This window comes from Castor canadensis, chromosome 7 (assembly GCF_047511655.1).
Source record: "Castor canadensis chromosome 7, mCasCan1.hap1v2, whole genome shotgun sequence".
Classification (NCBI taxonomy): Eukaryota; Metazoa; Chordata; class Mammalia; order Rodentia; family Castoridae; genus Castor; species Castor canadensis.
In genome coordinates, this window is record NC_133392.1 from 131,122,518 (window position 1) to 131,136,821 (window position 14,304).

The window sequence follows — 14,304 nt, forward strand, 5'->3', positions numbered from 1 at the left end:
AGTTCTGTTTGATTTTTTTAGTATCTTCTAAGTTATTCTATAGTTTCCTCCCCCTGACATCTTATAAACATTGTCTTTTATTTAAAAAACATTAAGCATAATTATCTTAGCGTTTTCTGATAATTTCAGTTCCAGAAATATTCACAGGTCTTGTTCTGTTATCTATGGCATCTGCTCATTTTACTTATGGTCATTGACTCTTTATGATGTTGTTTATTTGTGATTGTGAGTTATTCAATATGAAGGTGAAGGTATGGACAGAGATCGGCAAACTTTCTGGAAAGGACCATATGGTAAATATTTTAGAATTTGCAGGTCATATGCAGTCTCGGATACCTCTCTTTTTCTTCCTCCTTCCCTGGTTTCTTTTCTTCCGGAAACTGCTCCTTTTTTTTTTTTTTCTTGGTGTACAACATTTATTTATTTTTTCCATGAAATGCTCCTTTTCTAATAACACTTTAAACATGCTTGAATTATTTATTGCTTGTGGGTCTTAATACAGCCAGGATGAACTGATTTCTTCTTTGCCGATCAATGGTGTATCTTTCTCCAAAGAGATTTCTGTTTCTTTCAGGTATCTCGGGGCATTATTAATCTGAGACTATTTTAATTTGTGGCTTATTTTTTTATTGTACCACTTAGGTGGTGTGAATTAGAGCTTCCAGTGTGCTAAGTAGTTTGCTTTGTTCACTTTTTCCTTGAAGAAGCAGCTCTTTGAGAGCCCTTACAGGCACGTGGAGGTCTCCTATGAGGCACCCACCTGAGGTGTGCTGTGATTTCTGAGTGCTTGACCTCAAAGCAAAATTCAGAGCTGCCAGGTTTGAAACTTTACTTACTTCCCTGACTTCCTGATCTTCCTCAGTTTTGTCCCAATCATTTCTTATTTTTCTTGGTGGCTCTTCTATTCTTATAAGCAGTTTTTAGAAATAATTTACTAAATGCTTATGCCAAATAACATAGCTGCTATATATGTTACATGAAAGAATTCTGTTTTGTTCCAAAATATATCAAATGTCTTATGAGAAAAATGACCTTCTGAGAGACTATTGAAATTTGTTTTGGTCAGTTATGTTAGTAAGTCTTAATGGTAAACAAAACATATTATTAGGAGTGTAGAGCACAGCAAATGAATGCCCATTTGAAATAAAATTGGTGTAAACTCATGACCTTAAAAAGAAATATCCTCAAGCCCTACTAATAAATGTGGCCCAACAGAAACTTTTTTAGTCAAAATGATTCTGGAGAAGTTTTGTTTCCCAGAAGCAAGGATAATTTCATAAACGTTTGGACTGAAAGGGCCCAAAGAGATTTACATTCAACAAGTCGTAGCAATCTGAGCATAAACAGTACAGATAATTGCCAGGCGTTGGTGACTCACGTCTGTAATCCTAGCTTCTTGGGAGGAAGAGATTTGAAGATCAAGGTTTGAGGCCAGCCCAGGCAAATAGTACCTGAGACCCTATCTCAAAAATACCCAACACAAAACAAGGCTGGTAGAGTGGCCCAAGTGGTAGAGCACCTGCCTAGCAAGTGTGAGGCCCTGAGTTCAAACTCCAGTATAGTCAAAAGAGAGAGAGAGAGAGAGAGAGAGAGAGAGAGAGAGAGAAAATAATTAATATGATTGTCATTATTTAGAATAAACTAAGTGCCCAGAAATCCATTTCCTAATGAGACTCAAAAGATAAAAAGCAAATACAAAATGTACAAAAAGTAGTTGTAATATTAAAAAAAAAAAGGATGGGTTTGATAGGATCTGCTTAATTTTCATTGGCATTTAGAGTTTTTGATGCTTTTAAAACACATGTTAAAATATAAAACAAATACATTTGTCATTTTAATATATGTAAGCAAGGAAGAACAAACACAAATCTCTTCCCATCCACTTCCTCCCCTAACCTTTGCAGTAATGTGTTGTATATTTCAAAATGGCTATAAGAGGGGATTTTGAATGCTCTCATGAGGAAGAGATGGTTACATATAACAAAACAGCCCACTGTATTCCATAAATATATACAAGAATTTTGTCAATCAAAAATAAAATGAAACTTAAAATAAAGAGAGAAAGAACAAATGTAAACATATGCGAATGAACTAAGAGTCCTTGAAAAAATAAGAATGGTACCCAAACCAAAAAGGACTATTTGAATGAAGTCATGGGTCAATCAGAATACTCAGGTAGATGTGTCCATGCATCCATGTGCATCTATAGCGGGACCACAGTGAGTTCTAGAATGATAAATTGGCCGAGTCTCCCAGAGTCTCCCAGAGAGTCTGGAGTGCAGACTCCAGCTCTCATCTAGCTCTTCTTGCTAATTATACATGAGGTTCAGAAAAGTGTCACTTACAATGTCAATGCTGCCATCAGAGTAGGTCAAAACATCACAATGGCAGTCAATTAATTAGGTAATTCTGAGCTTGTGAAATTTAGAGAATGTGTCATGTCTGAAAAAGATACTAAATGTCAACATGAAGATTTCACATGAAGTAAGACCTATTGACTGAGATGGTGTTTCAAAGGAGCGCAACCAGGGAGGGGCTCGGGTTTGAATCTTCTTGGATGATACAGCCAGACCCTATGTTACAGCCAAGTGGTGGACATTCCAGATCTTGCAAATGTAACCACTCTGAGACAGCATTTGTTTCTTCTTTTGTGTGTAGCATGATGACTACCTCCCAAAGAAGGTATAGCTCAGCTCTGTTCAAAAAAGCCATCTTCAGGGGACATGTTCTATATCTGTGCTAGCCATCTGGTAGCCACCGGCTACATGTAGTTATTATGCACTTGAAATGTGGCTGGTGGGACTGAATTTTAAATCAAATTTAATTAACTTAAATTTAGATAGCCATATGTGGCTATCCATTACTGTACTGGACAAAGCAGGAATATGTTGTTATCTGGTAAAATACAGTCCCAGGAGGTAGCCTCAGAAAAAGAGGGAAAATGAAAATAACAGTAAGTAAAAGAGTAAGAACAGAGACAATGAAATAACACATGTCTGAGGTGATAGATATGCCAATTGCCCTGATCTGATTATTACACGTTGATTACCTGTATTGAAATCACATTGTTCCCCGTAAGTATGTACAATTACTGTGCATCAATTAAAATGAAACATATATTTAAAAATGAATAGATACAATTAAAAATAAAATTTAAATCAATGACATTAATATTTTTGCCAAAATACTACTGCATTTTGTTTTAATGTAACAGTAAGAATCCCTGTTAAAACAGGCTGATATTGTGAGGTGTTAAAGATATTTAAACTCAGAAGACTCAGTTCTTGAAGTCTTTCTCCTTTCTTGGTGTATTTGTCAGTTGTTCCTCACTGTGACAAAATTCTTGAGTGACCCTTGTCCCCTTACTTTCTCAGCTCACATTTAATGCATTTGCAAAGCAATTGTCTCAAGCAGCAAAACAGGATCTATGCCCATCAACCTCCCTCCCCACCCCCACCCTGATCTCACCTTCATGTTCCCTCTGGGCTGTCCTTGCTCAAGTCTCTTACCTGGTCCCCCGATTCACCCTTGTTCCTTAGTGCAGAAGCCAGGGCCACCTTTTAAAATCTACTTCAGATTACATCACTTAAAAGTCCCCCAGTGCATCTGTCTCATTCAGAGTGAAAGCCAGAGTCCTCATGGTGATCTACGCAGCCCTGCAAAGGCTGGGCTCTATTTCCTCTGGCCTCATCTCCTGTTGTCCCCTCTCCACTCCATTCTAATACTGCTGGCCTCCCTGATGTTCTTTGAACATGGCAGGCATGCTTCATCTTGAGGCTCACCTCTCACGCAGGGCCCCAACTGTCCCCTTTTTCCCCTCTGCATTGGATTGCTGTCTGGTTACTTCCTTTTTTTTTGGTGGTACTAGGGTTTGAACTTAGGGCCTCATGCTTGCTAGGCGAGCATACTACCCCTTGAACCATTTACCATGGCCCCCTCCCTGCCCTTTTTACTTTAGTTATTTTCCAGATAGGGTCTTGTGCTTTTTGTTTGGGCTGGCCTCAGACCACAATCCTACCTCTGCCTCCCAAGTAGCTGGGGTTACAGGCATAAGCACTGCACCTGGCCCTGCTTGGCTATTTCTTTACTATGCTCTGCTCATTCTTGCCTCAGGACCTTTGCACTTGCTTTTCTCTCATTACTTGCTTCTTTACATTTCCAGGATTTTTGGTATCAGTGAGATGTTAGATGTGATCCCATCTCTCCATACTTTCTGATTTCCTTTCCTGCATTATTTGTTGTCCATCTTCACCAATATCCATCCTTGATAGAAGGTAGGCTCCATGAGAATCAGTTTGAAAAATAATGATCTCTAACACTTGCGCGCATTGTTAGAGAACCACTTATTGAATAGAACAAACGAATGGATGAAGTTAACAAGACTTGATTAGCTTTTGTGAAATGTAAGACATCTTTGAGGTACATTTTCAGTTAGTTTTCTAAAATTCAGGGCTTTAAAAGCTATTTTAAGTGCTTGATATAATTAGTGCTCCTTTATTGTATGATAGAAAAGGATCACATTTTTTGTGACATGGAAAAGCTGAAAAGTAGCATCCTTTTAAAGTTGATAAAATGAGTTCTTGCTCCCTTCCCCAAGTCCTACATTAGGCTGCCACTTGTTTCAAGGACAGAATGATGAAATCAGTATTTCATGTGTGTGGCACTGGACATGCAGCAGCACAAACATTTCCGCAGTGTGACACTGTGGTAAGTGAGCACCTTCCCCCAGCAGGGCAGTGATGATAGAGGTTCAGCTTTAAGACAGGACCACTTAGGGGCTTGGGACTTCGGAGCCTAGAGGCAGGGAAGTGTGGAGGTCACTAGGGTCCAGAGAACCAAGCCTGTGGGAGAGTCCACACTGCTTCAGATGGGGTAAGGCCTCTATTGGTCTTCATGACCACCCTTAAGCAGGTGTGGTGGACCCACTTCGCATAATTGAAACCAGTGTTCAAGAAGGTAAGTCACTTGTCCAAAGCCATTTCTAGGATTTGCACACAGGTCCCAACTTTTCCCAGGAGATTTGTACTTACCTTCAGTGTTTTGCAGACATGGAGCCTAAGACCTGGAGAGGAGGAAAGACTTATTCAGAGTGAGAGGACATAGGAAACCCAGCTGTCTTCGTCTTCAAGGTCCTCTCTGCAGCAGCCTCTCAGCCATTGTTGGAGCTGCCCACTTACCCAACTGTCAAAATGGCCTCCATTTTCATTGTGTATCATGTTTTCAAATTCAATGCAGTATCACTCAAAAGTTACAGGAGCACAGTCTCTGAAAAGCGAGTTTCCCACACTTTCTCCCTAAAGAGAGCCATCATCATGAGTTAGAAAGCATTTTCCAGATTTTTTTGCCACACACACACACACACACACACACACACACACACACACACACTTTCCAGTCTCTTTTGGGAGTCTTTTCATGTCGATATGTGGTACAACCTCATTCTAACCGTTGCATAATATTCCATGTAGGGTTGTACCATGTACTGTACTCTAATTTCCTCTTAATAGAAATTTAGGTTGTTTCTTTAGGATACGGTTCTACAAATTGTCCTCTATAATATAAGACTTCTGCGACTTTCAGACAACTGTCCACAGGCATCAGCTTAGCTTCCATGGGGCCTGGTGCTTGGTTCCTTCTCTCCTCACTGCTTCCCTTGTCTTGGGGGATCACTCCCCATTCAAGTCCTCTCCCAGCCTGGTGGCCCCACCAGGCACCCAGGGAGGGTGACATCTTCTGTTCTTTCCCCATAGCCCTGCGGGGGACTTTACCTCTATGTTCTTTCCCTGTGGAGTCTTGATAGACACTGCTTTTTTTTCTTCCCAAGAAAACCCAACTCATACATCCCAAACTTTGGCTTACATAACTGTTGTTTTGACACGGGGTTCAACACAGAAGTTTATTTAAGAAGCTAAAAAGCAGAGCTTTTGTTACTTCCGTCTTTGCACTCCTGACGCAAAAATCCTAATTATCGTTGCAGCAACTAGGCAGCTTCTGACTTTGAAAACCATTCTAAGTAAGGAAATACAGAAGCCAGGGACAAGGACAATCATGTATGGTTATTTTGTGATGGGCAACACTTCCCTCTTACCGCAGGACCATTCACATGCTTTGGCCTCTCACTCGATCACTTCTCTTTCTTCTCTGCATCGGTGACGTTCCAATGCATTCCTCAGAATTCAGCCCAGTGCTCACCCTTCTCACTCAGGAAAGACGACAGGGCCTACCCTCCAGTTCCGTGAGCTTCTAACGATTTTTAATGTTTGTAACAGTTACGATTTTGTATTTTTCACACTTTAATGATGAAATGTCTATCTCTCCAGTAGGCTGTGAGTTCTCAGAGGATGAGGACCAAGTCTCCTTTTCCTTTCTGCTCATCCCCAGCCTCTAGCATGATGCCTTGCTTACAGTAGGCACTCACTCTAAAAAAAGAATAAATACATAACAAGGTAGCACGATCTTAACTATGCTATATTCCGTGGTTGTCCTAGAGCTCATGCCTGCTTGTGAGAGCTGACTGTGCACACCTTCTTCCAACTCTGTATTCAGTGATGTCACGAGAGCCCTAAAAAACCACAGTGGCAATATCTACATCACGGAAATAGGCAAATATGAGCTAACTCCCCTTTTCCCCCTCTGCCCATCTGTTGCTAATTGCTTACCAGCTCACCACTGGGTATGTCGGTTCCAAGAGCATCTCCCCTTAACCCTGCTGGTTCACTTCCCCTCTTTGGATGCAGTTGATGTAATCTTAAAGCATCTTGGTCAGTTCTTTGCCAAATTCCCTACTTCTAATTAGTGTGCATTCTTTTTCTATGTGGGTGTGTGCTGTGAAATCAACAGGAACTGAAATGTGTGATACTTAACTGACTGCCACCATAGAACCCAAGGACTGCTGCAGATCACTCCACCAAAGTGTCAGGATTTCAGGAAGCACCAGGCAGAAGGCAATTTTTGCACTTCGTTAAGAAACTTCACATGCCCTGGAGATGATGCCTCTACTTGGTGGCAGCACAGTGACACAGAAGGCAGTGAATAGGGGCACATGAGGTCTTGATGCCTCATTTTACTGCAGCTCTGCAGAATCACCCAGCTTCTCTGGTTCTGTGACCTTAAGTGATGGTGAGGACTTTAAGGGTTCAGTGAGGCTTTCCTAAAGATTTTCCTAAAGATTCTGTGAATGAGTAAACCCTGTGGTCAGCAGGTAGAGGAGAAAACCGATGATCTGGGTGATCACACCTAGCATTGGCGAAGCTTTTTGTTCATTTCTGTTTTTATGAACATATTCCCAGTCACTGGGAATATGTTTTATCCTTTCAGAGCTGGAGTCCATGTTGGGTGTGTGTTTGCTTTTTATGACTTAGGTATTTTAGTGAATTCAAACACTAGGGAAAAGTGGTTGTTATTGGGAAAAGAGTCTGAAGCATGGAGGTAGGATGAGGGAGATGCCAACCCCAAAACTTCCTATGGTGGCTCCTGAAGAGATGGGTTCATTCCACACTGGTCAGTCGTCAATGACTTGGACCTGATAACAGTGGATTTCTTCCTGAGTCTACCTTTATGTTAGATTGTAGTCGGGATGTACTGACCCCAGGGAGAGCTGTGATTAGCTTCAAAGCAATCCAGCATACACTCTGCCTTTTCCTGGTGATGGGTACATTTGGTGATGATTGTTACATTTAGGGGAGAAGCTCCCAAGTCAGTTTTGTTGGTGAGATCCCCTATGCTATTACATTTTCATTGCTGCGTATAATTCCATTGTAGGACTCTACCATGGTTTAGTCACTTTCTATTAATAGACATCTGGTTTTTCCAATTTGAGGTAATGACAAGTAATTATGCTACAGATTTTTTTGTTTTGGAGGCACTGGGGTTTGAACATAGGGCCTTGTGCTTGCTAGGCAAGTGCGCTACCACTTGAGCCACTCCGCCAACCCCAGATTTCTTGTATGTGTCTTTTTGTGCACATATGTACACGTTTCTGAGATTGGGATTATTGTATACACCTGAGAATGGGATTATTGGCTCCTGACACATACATATGTTCAGTTCTTCTAGATACTATTAAATAATTTTCTAAAGTAGTTTACTAATTTTCATCATTCCAAAAAGAAATCTTGTTTGCATCAGAGGTCACAATTGGTGGGAAGATGTATCAATTAAAAATCTTTTGAAAGAGTACTTTATATACATGCAATGAAAGTAGAACAATGAAATCTGTTAATGTTGTTTTAAAAAGGTGGGAGAGAGGATGAGAAAGAGTAATAGATAGGGTTAATTTGATCAATATACTGTATATGTGTGTGTGTAAATACCACAATGAAACCTCTTCATATAATTAGTATATGCTGATAAAAACATTAAAAAAGTCAAATTTTGTTTTTTTTAATCAATTTGCCAATTTTCTCTATCATTTTTCTGTTCTTTAGTTACTTGCTGCTCTAACTGTTTTTTAAACCTACTTCTGGGTCCTTTGAATTAGTTTGATCTTTTTTCATTTCGTAATGTAGAACGTTAAGTTACCAATTTGAGATTTTTCTTTTTAAAAATGTAGGTGTCTACAACTGTATGTTTTCTTCTGCACACTGGTTTAGTTGCCTCTCTTTAAGTTTTGGTATGTTGTAGTTTTTTTCATTTGTCTCAAAGTGTTTTCTAATTTGATATTTACAATTTCTTTTTTGAAAACATTGGTCATTTAGGAATATGTAAATTTCTACATATTTGTTTATTTCCTAAATTTCCTCCTGATACTTATAACTGATTTTATTCCCTCATGGTCAGAGAACATGTTTTACATAATTTAAAATCGAGGTTTTAAAAATAGCCTGATATATGGCCAATCCTGGAGAGTGCTATATGTGCACACGAGAACTTCTGCTGTTTAAGGTAGAGTGCTCTATAGATGCGTGTCATGTTAGTTGGTTCATAAACCATCCAGGTTTGCTCCTTTCTTATTGATTTTTTGTCTAGTTTAATCTGTTACTTAAAATGGAACTGTGAAGTTTCCAACTATTTTTTTTTTGAGTTGTCTATTTCTAATTCTGTCAGCTTTTGCTTCATGTGTTTTGGGACTGTGCTATTATGTACATATGTATTTATAATGGTTATGTTTTTTTGATTGGTCAATTTATCCTTATAAAATGCCCTGTTTTATTTCTAACAATGTTTTAACTTACAGGTGACTTTACCTGTTATGAATATAGGCACTTCAGTTCTCTTTTTGTTATTGTTTTCATAGCATATCTTTCTTTCCCCTTTGGGTTTCAACTTATTTGTATCTTTGAATTTAAAGTGTGGCTATTGTAGACAGTGGATAATTGGATCAAGTATTTTTAGTTCATTCTTCAGTATCTGCCTTTTCACTGGAGTGCTTTACATTTAATGTAGTTTTGATATTATAGGTACAGCTATACTTTGGATGTTTGGAGTTCCCCAAAGATGCATGTGTTAAAGGCTCAGCCCTTAGGGTTACACTGTTGGGAGGTTGTGTTAGTCAGTTTTCCACCACTATAATAAAATACTTAAGATAATGAACTTGTAAAGACAGACGGCTGTCTTTGGCTCATGGTTTTAGAGGTTTCAGCCCATGATAGGGTAGCCCCATAGCTGTTAGGCTTAAGGTAATGAGGCACATCCTGATGACAGTGTTGAGCCAGGGAGCAATCTCCTTCAAGTCCTAGACTTGACATTTGGGGGTCATCCAAGTTCTAAACTACAGCAGAGGCAGTGGGACCTTTAGGAGATAGCGTCTAGTTGAGGTGCTTAGGTCACTGGGGCTGTGCTCTCAAAGGGGATTATGGGACTCCAGCCGTCTCCTCTTTTGCTTCTTGGCCATAGGGTTAGCAGTTTGCTTGGCCTTGTGTTCCCTGCCATTGCCTTTGGCCTCACTCACTGGAGGCCTAAAAGCAGTGGGTCTAACACATAAAGTACTGGAACCTCGGAAACCATGAGCCAAAATCAGCCTTTTCTCTTTGAAAGTTAATTATTTCAAAGGATTTTGTGATAGTGATGGATAGCTGTAGGATTTATGACTGGTCTTCAGTATTTGCTTTCCATATTCCTAATGTCTGATTTTGTTTCTCTGTTCCTTCATTACTGCCTTCTTTTGAGTTGAATAAATATTTCCTAGTGTACCACTTCAACTTCCTTACCATTTGTTTTGCTATATATTTTTGAGTTTTCTTAATGGTTGCTATAGGGATTATAATTAATATCTTTTTAAAATAAAATTTTAAATAGGATATATTCATTATACAGGGGGGATTCATAGTGACAATTCTGATTAGACTTATATTGTACATTATTTACATTGCCTGAATCTTCTCTCCCTCTCAGTCTCCCTTCCCACTCCACTTAAAGCAATTGCAAGCAGTTTCTTAGTTCTGTTTCATATAGGTACATGAAGTCCATCTACCATATATATACCATCACCTTAATCTCCTTTCTTCACCCTCCCTCCTTCCTACTAGTACCCCCTCACACTGTCCCTATTTTACAGTCCTGGTTTTTGTTATCAATATTTAAGGTGATGTTCAAAAGGGTGTCTCAATGTATGCCCACTGTGGGTACACTTTACTTTGGTCTGTTCAACAACTTCCATTACTCTCCCTTACCCCTTTACCTCCCATCCCCCTTTTTTCAACAGCTTTCAATGTACATCCTTATATCCTCTTATGTTATACAATATTACTGATGCTCTATCATTCTTTTTTCCTTTCCCTCTTTCCCCAAGTTCCATAGAGTAGTTCTACTGTTACAAACATGTTCTACATCTGAGTTTGTATATGATCATGCTTGTTTTTGTGTATATGTTTATCTTTGTATCTATCTTCCACGTTTGAGAGAAAACAAGCAACTTTTGTGTTTCTAATCCTGGCTTGCTTCACTTAACATGATGTCCTCCAATTGCATCCATTTACTTTCAAATCACATGTCATTATTCCTTATGGTTGAGTAATACTTCATTGTGTATATATACCACAATTTCTTGATTCATTCATCAGTTGTAGGGCACCTGGGTTATTTCCAAAGCTTGGCTATTGTGAATTGTGCTGCAATGAACATTGATGTACAGGTGTCTCTATTGTATCCTGTCTTATGTTCCTTTGGGTAGATGCCAGGAATGTTATCACTGGATCATATGGCAGTTTTAGCTCTAGTTTTTTGAGAAATCTCCACGCTGCTTTCCATAGTGGTTGTACTAATTTGCATTCCCATCAACAGTGTGTAAAGGTTCCTGTTTCACCACATCCTGGCCAGCATTTGTTGTTATTACTCTTGATTTTGGCATTCTAACTGGGGTGAGATGGAATCTAAGTGTTGTTTTCATTTTCATCTCTTTTATAACCTGGGAAGTTGAATACTTCTTCACGTATTTACTGGCCATTTGTACCTCTTCCTTTGAGAATTCCCTGTTTAATTCATGTGTCCATTTCTTCACTGGGGTGTCGATTCTTTGGGGGCTGAGTTTTTTGAATTCCCTATAGATTCTGGATATTAGTCCCTTATCAAATAAGTCGCTGGCCAAGATTTCCTCCCATCCTGTGGGCTGTCTCTTGAGTCTGGTTACTGCTTTGCTGTGTAGAAGCTTTTTAATTTGATGCAGTCCCATTTGTTCTTTCTTTCTCTTACATGCTGAGCTACAGTTAATATCTTAATTTAAATCAATATAATTTCAATTTATTTAATAACAATTTAATTTCAATAGCATACAAAAACATCACTTCTGTGAAATATGCCAAACTTGAAAAGCCAAACATTGCATGTTTTCACTCATATGTGGGATCTATGTCTAAAATTATGATGATGATAATAATAATAACAGCAACAATAATAATAGGACATGAATATAAAAGAGGGGCTATGGGGGTTAAAATCGGTGGAAGGGGGAATGGATAAGAGAGGGTACTGGGAGGTAAAGAGGTTCAAAGTATATTATATGTATGTGTATGAAAATAGCATAATGAAATCCATTAAATACTGTTCAAAAAGGGGGGAATGAAGGAATGAGGTCAAGGGAATATGGAGGGGTGAATCTGTTCAGAGTATACTGTATGCATCTATGAAATTTCACCATGCAACTTTTTTGTACTATTAACGATTCCTAAAACCAACCAAACAGCAACAACCTCACCAAAACATTGCTTCTCTATAGCTCTGTTACCTTCCCTTTGTTTGTGTTGCTCTTATTGCACAGGTTTTACCTTTATGCATTTCAAGCCCATTAACACAGTTTCATAATTATTACTTTATCAGCAGTGTTAATATTCAGCTCATTTTTAAAATATTTACCTCTGTAGTTACTTTTGCTGATGCCTTTTATTTCTTTGTGTGTATTTGAGTTTATTTCAGTCTAAGAGAGTCCTTTTAGAATCTCTGGTAAGGAAGATATTCTTAAAGCTTTTGTTTATCTGGTAATATTTTAATTTCTCCATATTGAAAGAATCGTTTTTGTTGTAGATAGAATTCTTGGCTGATAGTCTTTTTAAAGTACTCTGATTATGTTAACTTACTGCCTTCTGCATTCCATGATTTTTTTGGTGGGACTGAGGTTTGAACTCAGGGCTTCAAGCTTGCGAGGCAGGCACTCTGCCACTTGAGCCACTCCACTAGCCCCGCATTCCATATTTTTACTGAGAAGTCAGTGTTAATCTTAATGAGGACCCTCATATGTGGTAAGTCCCTTCTCTCTTGCTGCTGTCAGGATTGTCTTTTTGTCCTTCCGCATTTTGATTTAGATGTGAGTAGTTGTAGATCTCTTTGAGCTTATTCTGTTGGATTTATTTGAGCTTCTTGCATTTGCAGATTAATGCTTTCATTAAATTTGTAGCTTCCCATCATTATTTCTTTAATATTCCTTCAGTTCATTTTCTCTGCCCTTTTTTCAGGAGAAACCATCTGTCAGTTTTACTAATTGCTCTTTGAAGTATCATTTTCCCTTGTATATTAATTATATCTTCTGCATACTAAATTATCCTACAACTTAGATGCTTAAGAAATCAAACATTTATTTCACATAGCTACATATTATCAATAATCTGGGACTGACTAGTGAGACAATTGTGGCTTTAGGTAATTCACAAGCTTACAGACACAATGTTAGTAAGGCAGGGGACATCTCAAGCTTTGTCTGAAAGTAGAGTCTTTGCTTTCAAGGTCATGTGGTTGTTGGAAGGCCTCAGTTGTTTGCTGGCATTTGACTTGAGTTTCTCAACAGACCTTTCCATAGGCTGTTTCTGACATGGAATCTGGCTTCCTCCAGTATTTTATCCAAGACAGAGAGAAAGAGAATGCCCAAGCTGGAACTAAAGTCTTTTTATAACCTTATTTCAAAAGAGCTATACATAATACCATACCTGTTGTACTCTATTAGAAATGAATTCAGTAAATATTCAAAGGGAAGGGAAAAAAAAAACCCAAAAAAACAAAAAAACAAAGGGAAGGGAATTAAGTTCTACCTCTTGAAAGAAGGAGTATTAAAGAATTTTGGATCTATTTTTGAAACTATTTTTAGCATTTTTTTTGTTTTTGATTTCATCTGCTTTGTTATAATATACTTGGGTTTCTTATTTATTTTTTTGCTTTGATTTTTAGTTCACCTCCGGTTTAGGCTTCATATAAATTCTTGAACATGTTGCATGATATCTTCCTGTGTTTTTGTAAAATTCTCATTTATGTTCCTTCAATTATGACCTCTTTTCCTTATCTTCTGGACTGCAGTTGACTCCACATTACAGAACGGACCATATTTTTCTCATATTCTTCGTCTTCCCCACTCTTTTTGTTCTTTGTGCTTCAGATTACATCTTATTCTGCCTTTTGTTTCTCTAGTGTCCCTTTCAGCTGCAGGTATGCTGCTGCTAAAACAGTTCATTGAGTTTTTATCTGTTACCTTATTTTTAAGTCTACATTTCCAGTTTATTCTTCTTTATGATTTTCAACACTCTGTCAAAATTCTCTATCTTATTATTTAATCTCTTGAACATATCAATCATTGATATTTTAAAATTAGTTTTTGGTAACTCCAATATCTGAATATGGGTATGTTTGCCTTTTTTTCTTGTTGATTTTTAGTCAATTCTTGTCTTTTGTGTGTCTGGTATTTTTATTGACTGCTGGACATTATATATAACATTTATAAAGTAATTGGAGCCAATGGTTGCTCTTATTTTCCTAGTCAGAGGGTTTATTCTTTTGCTCTGGCAAGTGTTCATGCTAGGGAAAATAATTTAATCTAATTAGAGAAGGTACTGATTAAAATATTGGTGTCAGGCTTTATGAAATTTCATCTATTTGAGTTCAACTTTA